General features: G+C 43.8%; 1 protein-coding gene across 3 annotated transcripts in view; it reads right to left on the bottom strand.

Annotated features, from left to right (window-relative positions):
• Positions 1–17,333, bottom strand: part of DNAAF3 (dynein axonemal assembly factor 3) — a 165,376-nt gene that overhangs the window by 96,190 nt on the left and 51,853 nt on the right. The gene's annotated exons all lie outside the window — the stretch shown is intronic.

A 17,333-nucleotide genomic window follows, 5' to 3' on the forward strand; every position in this document is an offset into this window, starting at 1 on the left:
TTTGTGATAAAAAATGTTTTCCTCCTTTTTGTTCTAGTTCAAAGCTTTTGCTTTATTTACTGTGGCTCCTTGCGGTTTTGGCGGTGGTTGACCTGCAGTTTGCACAATTGCATGTTTTAGGTAAGTAAAAACAATTTACTCCAAAGGAGTATTGTTGCCATGCATGAATGACATGTTTGTAGGGGGTGTACTAAATGCAGGATTGTGTGTGAAATTGTCCTTAGGTTTGTGCACAATGATATTTGTTTTGTCTTATTTCTAATTTGCCTTTCTTTCTTTATTTTTAGTGGGATATCATTGGTGATTGCTGTGTAGTTGCTGGTGAATCAAGCTTTTTCAGGCAAGTGAGCGGTATAGTTTTTGAGTTTATAACTCTTACTAACAAAGCTACACTTTGTTACTTGTCTTACACAGTGCTGGTTGTTGGTGGTGAATTTGTCCAGTTAATTTTAGCAGGAGAGATCATGGCTAGCCGCAGGATGACCGCTCAGCAAGTGGTTGGTATGCTTTTTGAGTCACAGTCTGATCATGACTATGAGACGGACTCTGCATCTTAGGCAGAGGAGGAAGTCAGAGATTCTGGCAGTGATGTTTCTGTTGGAGGGGAATCTTCTGATGATGAAGCCACACTCAGTGCAGATGAAGGGCCTGTTTTAGAGGAGGACATTGATGTGCCAATAGTGCAGCAACCTGGGGCTGAAAGGTTTCCCGTTATAAGACCTGATGTCTGGGTTGCCCCAAACATGGAGCAGCCAGAGTTGCCTGCCTTTACTGGTCTCCCGGGGTGTAACGCCAATACAGAGAACTTTATGCCTATCAATTTCTTTGAGTTATTTATGGATGATATGTTTTTGGAAGAGATTGTTGAGCAGACTAATTTGTATGCGGAGCAGCATTTGAGGGACAACGCTGCTAGACTTAGGCCACACTCTAGAGCTGCCCAGTGGATTCCCACAAATTTGGAGGAGATAAAAAAGTTTTTGGGTTTGACTTTTTTGATGGGGTTGATAAGGAAGCCGTCACTGGCTTCTTATTGGTCTACTAGTCCCTTGATGGCCCACAGCTATATTTCCAGCGACCATGAGTCGTAATCGGTATTTGCTTCTTCTTAGGATGCTGCATTTTGTTGACAATGCATTAGCCTTGCCACAAGATCAACTAGATTCTGACCGTCTTTTTAAGATTAGGCCTGTCCTTGATCATTTTGTATATCGGTTTTCGGAGGTCTATGTTCCAGGCAAAGAGTTAAGTGTGGACGAGTCTTTGGTCCTCTTCAAGGGTCGTTTGGTTTTTAGGCAGTACATTCCTAGCAAAAGGGCACGATATGGAATTTAATTGTATATGCTGTCTGAAAGTAGGACAGGATATGTGTATAGTTTCCGTGTGTACACTGGTAGGGATTCCAATATTGACCCCCCTGGTTGTCCTCCCACTTTTGGAGTTACTGAGAAAATTGTGTGGGATCTTGGTAGACGACTGTTCAACAAAGGTCACCATTTGTATGTAGATAACTTCTACACTGGTGTGCAGTTGTTCAAGGAATTGTTTAGAGTGGACACAGTTGCTTGTGGCACAATCCGTTCTAACCAGAAAGGCTATCCAAGGGAGCTTGTCTGTAAAAAACTTGAGAGGGGACAGTGCTGTGCCTTGCGGAACGAGGAGCTGCTAGCTTTGAAATTTTCAGACAAGAGGGATGTCTACATGCTAAGTACCATCCATGATGAGAGTACTTCCCCTGTGACTGTTTGGGGCCAGGTTGCTGAAGTGCGCAAACCTGTGTGCATTTTAGATTATAATAAGCACATGGGAGGTGTAGAGTTGACCAGAGGTTGGAACCTTATACTCCTATTCGTAAGTCTTACGTTTGGTATAAGAAGTTAGCACTTCACCTCTTCCACTTAGCAACCTTCAATGCTTTTATTGTGTTTAGGGATAAGTCTCCAGAGTCAAAGATGACATTTGTGAAATTTCAGGAGTCAGTGATAGAGAGCCTTATTGTGGTGGAACAGGCCAGAGTTCCTAGAGAAGCAGTGGTGGAGGATGTGGCTAGATTGAAAGATCGCCACTTTGCTTATCACATTCCTCCCACACCCAAAAAAGACTTTCCAGCTAAGAAATGTAGAGTGTGTTTTCGAAGAGGTATCCGGAGGGAGACTCGAATGTACTGCCCAGATTGTCCTTCAAAGCCTGGGCTGTGTGTCAGTGGTTGTTTTAAGAATTACCACACCCAGAAGAATTTCTGGGAACAACCATGAGTGTAAACTCATGTCTGTTTTGTATTTTCATGTGTTTAGTTTCATGGTTAGCATTTCTGTCATGTTCTTAGTTAGAGCTTTTGTGTTCGTAGTTTTGTAATTCTTTCTACTTAGTTAGGGGTTCCTCTGTTTAAAAATAAAAAATAAAAAAATGATGCCATTGTGTGTGGAGTGGGGCTTGGCTGAGAGTGTACATATTGACTTTCTGTTGGCTACTGCAACACACTGCCAGCCAAACACCAGTCCACACACTCCCATCAGCTGGTGTGATTGTTGTATCAGGCATGTGGGCGTATGTAAGTGATGGGCCCTTGAGTGGCGCTGTCTGTCGATGTGAGTGTTGTAATGTGCTGGGCCCGTGGCTGGCGGTGTGAATGGCCTTGTGTGTGTCATGTATGAAAGTTGTGTGAATGGACTGTAAAGCGCTTGGTGCCTTGTCGCGGCTTTACAGCTCACGAGCTGTGAGTCATTGGTTCAGTTTTTTGCCTTTCAGTTACTAACAGTGCATTTCATTTTTGTGAAAGCTCTTGTTAGTAAAATTTGATCCACTGAACCATCACTCACCCTCGTGCCAAATCCAACCAGTATGTGTGGTAAAAATGACAAAACCTGCTCTGCTGTAATCAGGCGTCGCAGCACACCTGTGACACGCTAGGTGCCTCAGGTGGGACCCCGATGATGAAGCATGCCACCAACTTGGTTGGTGGGTGAGGGGTCTTTTTCACATAACCTAAGTGCGTTTCTTTTCACAATTTTAGTGTTTGGCACATCACGGACGTATGTGGGCACATCAAAACGATATATTACAAAACTACCTGTGTTTGGGGGGGGAGAGGAAAACTATGTTTTTGGTCCTGTGTGCGGCCTTCATCTAGGGAAACCTACCAAACCCAGACATTTTTTTAAACTAGACACCCCAAGGAGTCCAGGGAGGTGTGGCTTGCGTGGATCCCCCAACATTTTCTTACCCAGACTCCTCTGTAAACCTCACAATTTGCTTAAAAAAGCATATTTTCCTGACTTTTCCTCGTAGGATCACCACTCCAGCACAAAATTCCTACTCCCCAGTGTTCCCCTCAGTCTCCCAAGTAAAATGACACCTCACTTATGTGGGTCCCCACAGCAGAGTCAGTCTAAAGATGTATAAAAGAATATGTCCTTATAAACTCGCTGTGCTATCCCCTCTATCTCTACAAGTTTTGGGCCTTATTCTGTTGCAGGCACCTGGCTCACCCACACAAGTGAGGTATCATTTTTATCGGGAGACTTGGGGGAACGCTGGGTGGAAGGAAATTTGTGGCTCCACTCAGATTCCAGAACTTTCTGTCACCGAAATGTGTGGAAAATGCGTTTTTTTTAGCCACAATTTGAGGCTTGCAAAGGATTCTGGGTAACAGAACCTGGTCCGAGCCCCACAAGTCACCCCATCTTGGATTCCCCTAGGTCTCTAGTTTTCAAAAATGCACAGGTTTGGTAGGTTTCCCTAGGTGCCGGCTGAGCTAGAGGTTGTGTTTTGGGGCGTCTCCTGTCACGGGCCCTAGGCCTACCCACACAAGTGAGGTATCATTTTTATCGGGAGACGTGGGGGAACGCTGGGTGGAAGGAAATTTGTGGCTCCTCTCAGATTCCAGAACTTTCTGCCACAGAAATGTGAGGAACATGTGTTTTTTTAGCCAAATTTTGAGGTTTGCAAAGGATTCTGGGTAACAGAACCTGGTCCGAGCCACACAAGTCACCCCATCTTGGATTCCCCTAGGTCTCTAGTTTACAGAAATGCACAGGTTTGGTAGGTTTCCCTAGGTGGCGGCTGAGCTACAGGCCAAAATCTACAGGTAGGCACTTTGCAAAAAACACCTCTGTTTTCCTTCAAAAATTTGGCTGTGTCCACGTTGCGCTTTGGGGCATTTCCTGTCGCGGGCGCTAGGCTTACCCACACAAGTGAGGTATCATTTTTATCGGGAGACGTGGGGGAACGCTGGGTGGAAGGAAATTTGTGGCTCCTCTCAGATTCCAGAACTTTCTGCCACAGAAATGTGAGGAACATGTGTTTTTTTAGCCAAATTTTGAGGTTTGCAAAGGATTCTGGGTAACAGAACCTGGTCCGAGCCACACAAGTCACCCCATCTTGGATTCCCCTAGGTCTCTAGTTTTCAGAAATGCACAGGTTTGGTAGGTTTCCCTAGGTGGCGGCTGAGCTACAGGCCAAAATCTACAGGTAGGCACTTTGCAAAAAACACCTCCGTTTTCCTTAAAAAATGTGGCTGTGTCCACGTTGCGCTTTGGGGCGTTTCCTGTCGCGGGCGCTAGGCCTACCCACACAAGTGAGGTATCATTTTTATCGGGAGACGTGGGGGAACGCTGGGTGGAAGGAAATTTGTGGCTCCTCTCAGATTCCAGAACTTTCTGCCACAGAAATGTGAGGAACATGTGTTTTTTTAGCCAAATTTTGAGGTTTGCAAAAGATTCTGGGTAACAGAACCTGGTCCGAGCCACACAAGTCACCCCATCTTGGATTCCCCTAGGTCTCTAGTTTTCAGAAATGCACAGGTTTGGTAGGTTTCCCTAGTTGCGGCTGAGCTACAGGCCAAAATCTACAGGTAGGCACTTTGCAAAAAACACCTCTGTTTTCCTTCAAAAATTTGGCTGTGTCCACGTTGCGCTTTGGAGCGTTTCCTGTCGCGGGCGCTAGGCCTACCCACACAAGTGAGGTATCATTTTTATCGGGAGACGTGGGGGAACGCTGGGTGGAAGGAAATTTGTGGCTCCTCTCAGATTCCAGAACTTTCTGCCACAGAAATGTGAGGAACATGTGTTTTTTTAGCCAAATTTTGAGGTTTGCAAAGGATTCTGGGTAACAGAACCTGGTCCGAGCCACACAAGTCACCCCATCTTGGATTCCCCTAGGTCTCTAGTTTTCAGAAATGCACAGGTTTGGTAGGTTTCCCTAGGTGGCGGCTTAGCTACAGGCCAAAATCTAGAGGTAGGCACTTTGCAAAAAAACACCTCTGTTTTCCTTCAAAAATTTGGCTGTGTCCACGTTGCGCTTTGGGGCATTTCCTGTCACGGGCGCTAGGCCTACCCACACAAGTGAGGTATCATTTTTATCGGGAGACGTGGGGGAACGCTGGGTGGAAGGAAATTTGTGGCTCCTCTTAGATTCCAGAACTTTCTGCCACAGAAATGTGAGGAACGTGTTTTTTTAGCCACATTATGAGGTTTGCAAAGGATTCTGGGTAACAGAACCTGGTTCGAGCCACACAAGTCACCCCATCTTGGATTCCCCTAGGTCTCTAGTTTTCAGAAATGCACAGGTTTGGTAGGTTTCCCTAGGTGGCGGCTGAGCTACAGGCCAAAACCTACAGGTAGGCACTTTGCAAAAAACACCTCTGTTTTCCTTAAAAAATTTGGCTGTGTCCACGTTGCGCTTTGGGGCGTTTCCTGTCGCGGGCGCTAGGCCTACCCACACAAGTGAGGTATCATTTTTATCGGGAGACGTGGGGGAATGCTGGGTGGAAGGAAATTTGTGGCTCCTCTCAGATTCCAGAACTTTCTGCCACAGAAATGTGAGGAACATGTGTTTTTTTAGCCAAATTTTGAGGTTTGCAAAGGATTCTGGGTAACAGAACCTGGTCCGAGCCACACAAGTCACCCCATCTTGGATTCCCCTAGGTCTCTAGTTTTCAGAAATGCACAGGTTTGGTAGGTTTCCCTAGGTAGCGGCTGAGCTACAGGCCAAAATCTACAGGTAGGCACTTTGCAAAAAACACCTCTGTTTTCCTTCAAAAATTTGGATGTGTCCATGTTGCGCTTTGGGGCGTTTCCTGTCGCGGGCGCTAGGCCTACCCACACAAGTGAGGTATCATTTTTATCGGGAGACGTGGGGGAACGCTGGGTGGAAGGAAATTTGTGGCTCCTCTCAGATTCCAGAACTTTCTGCCACAGAAATGTGAGGAACATGTGTTTTTTTAGCCAAATTTTGAGGTTTGCAAAGGATTCTGGGTAACAGAACCTGGTCCGAGCCACACAAGTCACCCCATCTTGGATTCCCCTAGGTCTCTAGTTTTCAGAAATGCACAGGTTTGGTAGGTTTCCCTAGGTGGCGGCTGAGCTACAGGCCAAAATCTACAGGTAGGCACTTTGCAAAAAACACCTCTGTTTTCCTTCAAAAATTTGGATGTGTCCATGTTGCGCTTTGGGGCGTTTCCTGTCGCGGGCGCTAGGCCTACCCACACAAGTGAGGTATCATTTTTATTGGGAGACGTGGGGGAACGCTGGGTGGAAGGAAATTTGTGGCTCCTCTCAGATTCCAGAACTTTCTGCCACAGAAATGTGAGGAACATGTTTTTTTTTAGCCAAATTTTGAGGTTTGCAAAGGATTCTGGGTAACAGAACCTGGTCCGAGCCACACAAGTCACCCCATCTTGGATTCCCCTAGGTCTCTAGTTTTCAGAAATGCACAGGTTTGGTAGGTTTCCTTAGGTGGCGGCTGAGCTAGAGGCCAAAATCTACAGGTAAGCACTTTGCTAAAAACAGCTCTGTTTTCTGCGATGTGTCCACGTTGTGTTTTGGGACATATCCTGTCGCGGGCGCTAGGCCTACCCACACAAGTGAGGTATAATTTTTATCGGGAGACTTGGGGGAGCATAGAATAGCAAAACAAGTGTTATTGCCCCTTGTCTTTCTCTACATTTTTCCCTTCCAAATGTAAGACAGTGTGTAAAAAAGACGTCTATTTGAGAAATGCCCTGTAATTCACATGCTAGTATGGGCACCCCGGAATTCAGAGATGTGCAAATAACCACTGCTTCTCAACACCTTATCTTGTGCCCATTTTGGCAATACAAAGGTTTTCTTGATAGCTATTTTTTACTCTTTATATTTCAGCAAATGAATTGCTGTATACCCGGCATAGAATGAAAACCCACTGCAGGGTGCAGGTCATTTATTGGCTCTGGGTACCTAGAGTTCTTGATGAACCTACAAGCCCTATATATCCCTGCAACCAGAAGAGTCCAGCAGACGTAACGGTATATTGCTTTCGAAAATCTGACATTGCAGGAAAAAGTTACAGAGTAAAACGTAGAGAAAAATTGATGTTTTTTTCACCTCAATTTCAATATTTTTCTTTTTCAGTTGTTATTTTCTGTAGGAAACCTTTGTAGGATCTACACAAATTACCCCTTGTTGAATTCAGAATTTTGTCTACTTTTCAGAAATGTTGCGGTTTCTGGGATCCAGCGTTGGTTTCATGCCCATTTCTGTCACTGACTGGAAGGAGGCTGAAAGCACAAAAAATCATAAAAATGGGGTATGTCCCAGTAAAATGCCAAAATTGTGTTGAAAAATTGGGTTTTCTGATTCAAGTCTGCCTGTTCCTGAAAGCTGGGAAGCTGGTGATTTCATCACCGCAAACCCTTTGTTGATGCCCTTTTCAGGGAAAAAACCACAAGCCTTCTTCTGCAGCCCATTTTTCAATTTATTTTGAAAAAAACGAAATTTTCACTGTTTTTTGGCTAATTTCTTGGCCTCCTTCTGGGGAGGCCACAAAGTCTGGGTACCTCTAGAATCCCTAGGATGTTGGAAAAAAAGGACGCAAATTTGGCGTGGGTAGCTTATGTGAACAAAAAGTTATGAGGGCCTAAGCGCGAACTGCTCCAAATAGCCAAAAAAAGGCTCGGCACAGGAGGGGGAAAAGGCCTGGCAGCGAAGGGGTTAAGGAACACAGGGTGTTTTTAAAAGATGTTTTCCCGTATGGAAATGAAAAGGATGGTGGTCTGCAATCCCTTACAGGCCACCATCCCTATGTTCGTAGCTAATCACAGGAGGCTACAACTAGCGGCCCGTTTCATTAGTATTCATTAGGAAGGTTGCTCTGCGACTGGACATTTTATGACTCGACCTATTTGCACACGTGTCCCATCGCAAAAGTACAGCCAGTTCGCATAAAGTCGGGGCGCACTTGGTACCCACTATTTGTGATTTGCCTCTTAGCACATCTGGCCCAAAGTTACAAAAGCCCAGCGTTGAGGTACAAATACATACACAGGGGAGGGTTACAAATACAAAAAACATCATACTTATAAATAAAAAGCAAAAACTAAAGGATGACAATGCGAAAGGGGACTATACAAAATAAAGGAAGAATAAAGGATTAGTTACCTGGGAAAGCAGAGACAAATAGATAAGAGTGAGAAGAACTTAACTTCACATAAGTTAAACAGTAAAGTGGAAGTAAAATCATCTAACGAATGAGGAAATAATTACAAGGTAAGAGCAAACCAATAGCCCTCAGAATGATGGTCCAATCAGAAAAGGCAGTAAGTAAAGTAGGTAAAGATACACTGTGGGTAAAATCTAGAGAATAACCCGATTATAACAGAAAAGAGAGAAGAGAGAAGTAGTGGGAAAAAGAAAGGAGGTAAAGAGAGTGAATGTGGAGAGGGAAAGGGTAGTTAGGAAAGGAAGGAGCGAGCTAAGACAGAGAAGCGCAAGGGGGACAACAGTGATTGAACCTAGTTATTGCCATCTTTGGAAGATTTCCTGTTCCCCAGTCGTTGGATGACAGCTTCTCTGTGAATTTGAAAATGTGAGCATTCGATGAAATATAAAGTGTGATACTTAAGTGGTGTGCGATGTTTTTGAAATAATTTCAGAAAGAAATGTGCATACTGGTTTAATTTTCTGTATTTTATAAGTTGGTAAGGGAATGCTTAATGACTTCACTCGAGACAATATTTGCCCGGTGGCACTTCTGTGTTCAAACTCAGTTGATTAAGTTCAGAGGTGTAGTTACACCTGGGTAGCTCGTGTCCTGGGAGCAGCTTCCGGCTCTGAGAGCAGTGTTCCGCTCCAGACGCCGGAAGGCGTTCAAAGCCGCGCCCTGAGCGGAACAACAAAAAGGGAACTACAAGGGCGCCCTAGCTGCTTTGATTCCACTTTGATGGACGGCGGCAATCCGCTCTCCAGCGATTCAAATCCAACTGGAACATGAAAGAGCGTAGACCTGCTTTTACCACAGCAGGAGGAGGGAGAAGTGTAGAGAGAGAGCACGAGGAACAGGGAAGAGAGAAAGATGAAGGAACAGTGCAGGGAGTAAGAGAGCTGAATACTGGGAACGCGCGTAAGTGGACGAGAATGGCGAAAGAAAGAGGATGGCAAGAAAGAAGATATAGGACAGAGGAAGGGCACACAAAATGTAGAGGATGAGAGACAGGAAAACAAGCATTGGCAAAGCTAACAGGTCGCACCTTTGGGACCTACTGGCTTTGCAGTTGTTTTACTGATCTGTCAAAGCATCCCGGATAGCAATTAAAAAGAGCTTTTGAAGAAGTCAGGTGGAGTTTTTTGTAGGTGCGTGCATGCGTGGGTCCGCTATTTTCATTTTTAGTTACCAATCCAATTTGAATTTGTAACTTAGGCCCAGATGTATGAAGCGTTTTTACGATCGCAAACCCGTTTCCCAACAGAAAAGGGCATTTTCGTTTGTACCAAGCCCAAATTGTGATTCAGTAACCTGTTACCAATTCCCAATTTGGATTTGCGATTCGGCATTAGGAAGGGGCGTGTTTGGGTCATCCCTGCCTTATACTGAATCACAGGGGTATGAATAAATGTTTTGCGACCGAAATGAGGTCGCAAAACATTTGCATTTTACTACCAACTTTAAGTTGGTGGTAACCTATTCACAAATGCAAAGGGGGCCACAAGGGACCCCCTCCTTTTCAGAATGTTTGTAAAAATATTTTTTAAGAGCATTCAGTGTTCCCACTGGCCACTGCCTACTCTTGATAAATGAAAAAAAACATTTTTTATTTTGAAATGCATCCTGTTTTTCTTTAAGGAGAACGAGCTGCATTTAAAAAAAAAAAAAAAGTTTTATTGAAAAGCAGTCACAGACATGCTGATCCCAGCAAGTCACCATCCCTGAGATTTTTACGATTCCAAACGGGTTGCAAACCGAGATCTACCTCATTAATATTCAAGAGGTAGGTCTATTTGCGACCCACTGGGAATTGCAAAATGTGTAAAACACATTTGTATACAAATTTTGCTGTTTGCGATTACCAAAGAGCAAATTGCAAAAATGTGCTATTTGGTAATCGCAAACACTTACCTTCGTACATCTGGCCCAAAAAATCTGCAATGGAAAGGCTTTTTTTTTGTTAAAAGTGGATGGAGGAGGAAGCAACACTGGGGAAGAGAAAGTAACACTGCAGGCAACAATGCTGGGGATGAAAGCAACATGGGGAGGAGCAGGTGGGGGCAGAATCGACATGAGAAAGATCAGAGAAAAGACAGCAACATGGAGCAGGTTGGGGCGAAAAGAGAAACCATACAGTTGAGAAGGCAACGCAGGGAGAGTGGAGGAGAAGCACCTTGGTGAGTGAGAGAGAAACAAAGATCCTAGTTGTGGGAAGGAGAAGCACACGCGTGAGACGACTGGAAAACAGGTATACACTTGTAGAGTGCTTAAACAGAGAGAGAAAGTATAGCATGAAAAAGTGAGCAGTGAAAGGACACAATAATGCATCTATACTCCAGGGGAGGGACAAACAGAAGGAGAGGAAGGAAAGCCCACACATGTTAACCAATTAGCAAGCAGGCAACTAAATAATGGTGACAATTAAGCCAACAAATGGTAAGCAATGGGCAGGCTCTAAGCTCACTGCAACCTGGTCGCCCGGGAGGGGGATGCGTCCTGGCGGTTTTGCACTGCCAGCAAGACTCCGCCAAGTCGTATTACGGCTCGTAATAAGGCGGGCGGAGTCTTGCTGGCGTGGCGGTGCTGGCAATGCAAAACTGCCTCTTCAGAATCTGAAGTCTGCCCATAAATGGGTGGCAGTCCTCCACTGACTCCTAATATGGCAGTCTGCTGCAGCTTCGGCGGTCTTTGAAAAAGACCGCAGAAGTCATAATGAGGGCCTCAGTCACCTGCCGGATTAAATATCTTGCAAAACAAGCATGTTCATTTAAAGGCTAATTTCATAGCTTCAACTATATACTATATAGTCGGGATTGCCATACAACCCTATGGAACCCTGGTCCCCAAACTATAGTGTAAAAAATATTCCTATAGGGAACAATCATGATAGTTCAATATATCATATTCCTCAAACACAGTATGAGTCCATGCAGTGTATTATGTCAACTTAATTTAATGTAACACTACATGTTCTCCCTTTTTGTACCAATTGATACAAGAGTTTATTTCAGTGTAAAACGCTATATGCTTATTGAGTGATTGAGCACTCAATTACACTGTTAATAAATACATAAACAAAGGTACCACACAATATACAGCACTTATCAAAATAAAGTAACGCGATAAGAATACATATAAGTTTAGTCCTCATATCCTGGAAATTACATTTAGGAATTAGCCAATAACTATGTAGAGCCCACTTTAGGTGCATAGGTCTAGCCCCAAGTTAAATGTGTTGCCCTGCAGTTGTAGTGCATAAAGGTGACTTGGTGTCCTGGGTGGCTTATGATGCTATTAAATATGGCTGGAGGGTTTGACACTTGTGCAGTCAACACAACACCTACTGTATGACTGCACTGTTGTCACCAATAGATATGTACATGCCAACACATCTGATTGAGGTAGGAGAAACGTGTTTTTCCAAGCCACAAACTGTTTTAGTTTTTGCTGCCTCCTGATTAAAATTGGCTCAACTTCAATGCAGCTTAATGGGAAAAATAAAATCCCCTGCTTTCTCCCCTTTGCCTGCTCTCTTGTTTCCACATTTTGGCTTGTTTGAAAATGATAATGCTGCAGGAGCCCCAAATCCAAGGAAGTTTTCTTTTATGATGGTTGAACGGCTAAAAAAAGGGGTATGGGCAGGCTAGCATCTGTGGAGTGGAAGAAAGGTCCCTGCAGAGGGCCTGTAATGGAAGGTAATTTGATCTTACTGGCCACTGACCACTTCTGGGAAGGACACTAAAATAGCAACATTCTGAACGTCAAGTCAGTGATAGGAGTACATGAGTGAGTATCTACTTCCATATATGTAGAATATGTTGCAGTCATAGCGAGGCACATGCCTTGTGGGTTTCATTTGTCTGGATCATTGCATGATAACAATTCTTCCAGAACCGAGCAGCAACCACACACAGGGTCTCATTACGATTTTGGTGGACGGTTTAAGCCATCTGCCAAAACTCCGAAGGGGAGGTTGCCGACAATGTGGCTACCTCCTCGCCGGGCCCATTACAAGTTTCCGACTAGGTCAGCGGGCGGAAACCTGAATTTCCGGCCTAGCAGTAAACACCATACAACATTGTCTCTGGCTTGTAATCGAGCTGGGGGCAATGCTGTAGAGCACAGGGTGCACCAGCACCCTCGCAATGCTCACATCACAACGGTGCTGGCCAGGGGGGCCCTCTGCACCGATTCTCCACCAGCCCTTTCATGGCAGTGCTCCCGCCATGAAATCGCTGGCAGAGAACGAAGTTGTAATCCCCAGCTGCGCTGGCGGATTAGGACCGCCACAACCTCCGGGATGACTAATCCTAGTGGTCTAACCGCAGCATGACCGCCAAGGTCATAATATGATGCTCGAACTGCTGCATTACGGCGGTCTGACTGCCATCTGCTAACCTGGTGGTCATGAGACTGCCAGGTTCGTAATGAGGGCCTTAGTCTTTACTGCGGCTTTAGTTTTGGCTCCTGGTACAGGCAGCAAGGAGGAAGGCACCAAAAAAGCCTGGGTGCGTTCATCCTTTTAAATACCACAGTTTAAGTGTCTCTGGTAAATGATCCCTCACAGGGTGGCTAGATGGATGAGCAATCTAGGTTTCCCTGGTGAAAAAGGAACAACAGAAAAAGGATGCAAGCTGGATGGTATAGAGGGCTCAGCATGAACTGGTACCAAAGGTTGGATGGGATGGGAAGGTTGGATGGGATGGGAAGGTTGGCAGCTCCCCTTACTACAATTGGATCTCACAAGTTTAATTTTTATTATTCATACAATTAATGATGATATGAACAATGTTTTCAAACATTTCAGTATACAGATGAGATTTACTTAGCATACTTAGACGATTTTTTATGTATATGTATGACAAAGCTACACATTGTCAATGTAGTGACAGAGGCGAATTTGGCTATTTTGTACTCTTTTCCATCAAACATGTTATAGAACTGTATTGTTTTAATTTTGCTATGCCAATCTATTTGCAATGGCTTTTGTATATTCATATTATTAGGAAATCATACAATTATTTAATAAAAATGAGAACCCTGTGCTGTTGCTTGCAATTAAGGCAGTTGTTGACCTAGATTCCGTACTAAGAAAACACATCATGGAAAAGGTAGCACCCAAAAAAAGACCTTGTTGCCAAGTATCATACAGCGCTTGAAGATCAGTGCCATTTTACAAGAGCACTGCACATTTGCCTTGCAAAGACAGTTGTGCCAGCAATACACAATGCAGAAACACTTCATGTAGGATTCATTATATATTGCCAGACATCTTACAGTGGCTATAGGCTGGTGTTATTAGCCCAGTTTATCCACAGCATGGGTGAACAGTCAGGTGGTGACAAAAAATATATAATCGCACCCTAGGATTCTGCTTGGATCACTAAGACATAAAACAGTGAAGACACAACATGTCACCACACATACTCCAGCAAATCTACCAAGCAAGCTGGTAGATGCTTTTCAATTTTAGATGCAGAGGATCAATATTGGCATAAGATTCTAGATATTGGGCCTGATTTACAAAAGAATTACAATTGTAAGCCCTCAGTTTCAGTAAATCTGAGGGTTTGAGATGATAAAACGCTTTTAAAAAATTTACTAAACCCGTTTAACAAAGGGTTTCTGAATCGTTAAATGGGTTACGTAAACATTAAGGAATTTCAGTTTTGAAACAGGCCTGTTAAGGGGTTCCCTTCCAAATACGTATTCCTTGAGCTGAGATTAATTTAAGCATTCCACCTACTTTAGTGTGTTGTCCTAAGTGGGACGGTTGTGACCAGATGTTCGTCCAGTGCACGTTTCACTGGAACCCAGATATAGTTTGCTGATGAGCCCTAAGTAGGGCGAAACAGGTCCTGGGTTGCTTGTGTTCTGCTGCAGGAAGGACCTTGACTGGCAGTTTGAGCTAGACTCTTCCCATTAGGGCAAGGTCAAGACTGATCTGCATATGGCCGGGTCTGAACTGAGGTGGCATGGCGTGCAAAATAACGATGGATGAGGAAACAGCCTTGAGTAATTACCAGAGGCTGAGATTGATTCAACCGTTCCCTCCATCACTTTTTTGCATACTTTAGTGTGTCACCCTAAGTGGGTCAGTATGCTCAGACGTGGATCCAGTGCACACTATGTCACTGGAACCAAGCTATACCGGTCTGATGAGTCCTAACTACGGCTTAACAGGTCTTGAGTTGCTTTTTTCATGTTCAGGGAGGACCAATCAGGCTAGACTAGTCCAAACTGAGGTGGCGTAGTGTGCAAAATACCGATGGATTGGGATGCAGCCCCTGCAATTATCAGTGGCTTAGACTAACTCAAGCATTCCATCCATCACTTTTTTGTATACATTATTGTGTACCCCGAAGTAAGACAGGTATGCCAAGACGTGGATCCTGTGTAGACTGTGCCATTGGCACCAAGCTATACCTGGCTGATGAGCCCTAGCTAGGGTAAACCGGTCCTGGGTTGTTTGTGTTCCTGTCCAGGGAGGACCTTCCCTTGCAGGTCGGGCTGGACTGCTCCCTTTGGAGGTGGGTCTAGACCTATTTGCATATAGCTGGGTCCAAACTGAGGTGGCATGGTATGAAAAATAATGATGGATTGAGATGCGGCCCTAAGTAACTATCAGTGGCTGAGATGAACTCAAACATTCCATCCATCACTTTTTTGTATATTTTTTGTGTTTCTCAAAAGTGGCCCTCAAATCAAAAAGAATGACTGCTGACCTTCCGCCTCAATTCAAGATGCAATAAAGTTCTTTCGTAATAGCCAAGGCAGTTAAAGGAATTACAAAATATGGAATTAACATTGTTCAGGAGGTTATTAGACTCAATAAAGATAGAAAGCTGTTAATTGATTTCATTTTCCACCAACTTAGTAAAAAGGGGAAACAGTGAAATGGGCCGAAAATTAGAAAGCACTTTATGGTCAGCAGTAGACATAATAAAAAGCGGAAGTATTATGGCCTGTTTCCTTCTATGGGGACAGTAGAGGTGAGAGGAAATGTAGTGAAGAACCCTGAAATAACCTGTGAAACACTGTCTAAAGCCTTGATAAGTATAGAGGTGGGTAGGGGTCGTCAGGGAAACCAGGTTTGATGGAAGATAAAAGCATTTGCAGACTAGATTAAGTTAAGGGCTTAGTTCAGCCAGCAAATTAATTTGTGAGGTAGAACTCTTGAACACTGAAGACAGATCCAAAGGAGAACACATGCTTATTGTTTTTTCAAAGAAATACTGCAAAAGAGTCACTGAGATTCAGAGAGGGTTCAATCTTCGAGACATAGCCTCTGGATTACTAAATTCCTGCAGAATCGTGAATAATTCCATGGATGAACTGTTGCCCACCTCTATTTTACTGGCATAATAGGAGTCGCAGGCATACTGATTTGTCTTCTATGAACCTTTAATGCAGATTTATAAGGGGTTTAGCATTAGGACAAAAATCACACCTCCAGCTTCTTCCCATAACTTTGCATTTACTTTTACAAGCCACAAGGTTATCCTCTGCATTTAAGCACTTTCAAAAGGGATAGAACACTGACCACGGCCTTAATCCACTGTCCATTATGAGATGGCAATTAGCCCAGTGGGTCAGGTTGTCATTCTAGCACGAACAGGCATTCCCTGGCACTAGGCTTTATGGTTTTCCATGACACCCTCAATAACCTTTCGGCAAGAGGGCTGTTAATATGGAACTCTCTTTCAAATGTTAATAGGACAAAGTCATGAAATTGTGGAGTATTGCCACATGTGGGTTTGCGAATTTTATCATTATGTACAGCGATGACTTTGCAAAATGTAGCGAATTCAAGTGTAATGTACTTTTTTTTCTAAATTCAGGTCATGTGAAACAATGTGTGCCTTCCTTCATTGCCAATACCTGGTGGATGGAAGGCCTAGAATGTAGGGAGCCATTACATACTAATGGGGTTACCCTTAAAGCCGAAGGATGTGGGTATAGTGCAGTGTATACAACAAAAATTATCCAACCGGACAATCCAGGATAAGTTAACTCAATTAATGTATCCTAACACAATACGAGTACAACAATCCACAAAAAATAGATGTCTTTATTTCTCAGAAGGGAAGAATAGACACAAAAACCTATCACAAAAAGAAATGCAAACTGGATGCAAAACATATATATGTATACACACACACACATTATTTACATATAAATGGTTGCTTCACTCAGTACACCAAAGTGCTCAGAAAAAATGCACATGTAGAGATTAAATAAGAAAAAAAGAGGGGAGAATCCATAACATAATCAGTCTTTCTTTGAAACAAAGCCTGTCCTTCTATCCAATCAAACACTTCAATTGTGTTCCACTCTTAGGAGGTAATTGCTTGAATCAATTTTGCCTCCCTGTGGATAGTGTACTCAATCCAGGCTGTAGAAACAGGGAATTGTTGATGTTTCAACCCGAAAAAATGAACAGAAGGCCAGTTAGGACCTTAAACACGGGTCTTCATCAGGACAAGGTAAATAATGAAAATGGAGCGCAGCTTGGAGTCATATAACATCCAGTATGGGGATGGATGAATTAATTATTAAAACGCCAGCCGGCTCTTCGTCTGGAGGGAAAACTCTCCTATGTCTTAAATACTGAATCTCCAAAGTACTGGAAGGCGTCCTTAAGTACATACTTTTGGACCAGTTTTGATGCATGCATAGATTATAAGGAGAGTTGAACTAGGCACCAGGGAAAGCAGAGGAAACTATGGTACGTTAAGGACAGTGAGCTGCTTTCAGGGCTAAACTGATCTACCCAGCGGAAAAAGCAGCTGACAGGAGCAGCACACAACTACCATTTATGAACACGCAGTATGTACTGCTACAAATATTTTTTTCCCCAAATACCATGCCAAGCC

Source organism: Pleurodeles waltl, chromosome 7, assembly GCF_031143425.1.
Source record: "Pleurodeles waltl isolate 20211129_DDA chromosome 7, aPleWal1.hap1.20221129, whole genome shotgun sequence".
Classification (NCBI taxonomy): domain Eukaryota; kingdom Metazoa; phylum Chordata; class Amphibia; order Caudata; family Salamandridae; genus Pleurodeles; species Pleurodeles waltl.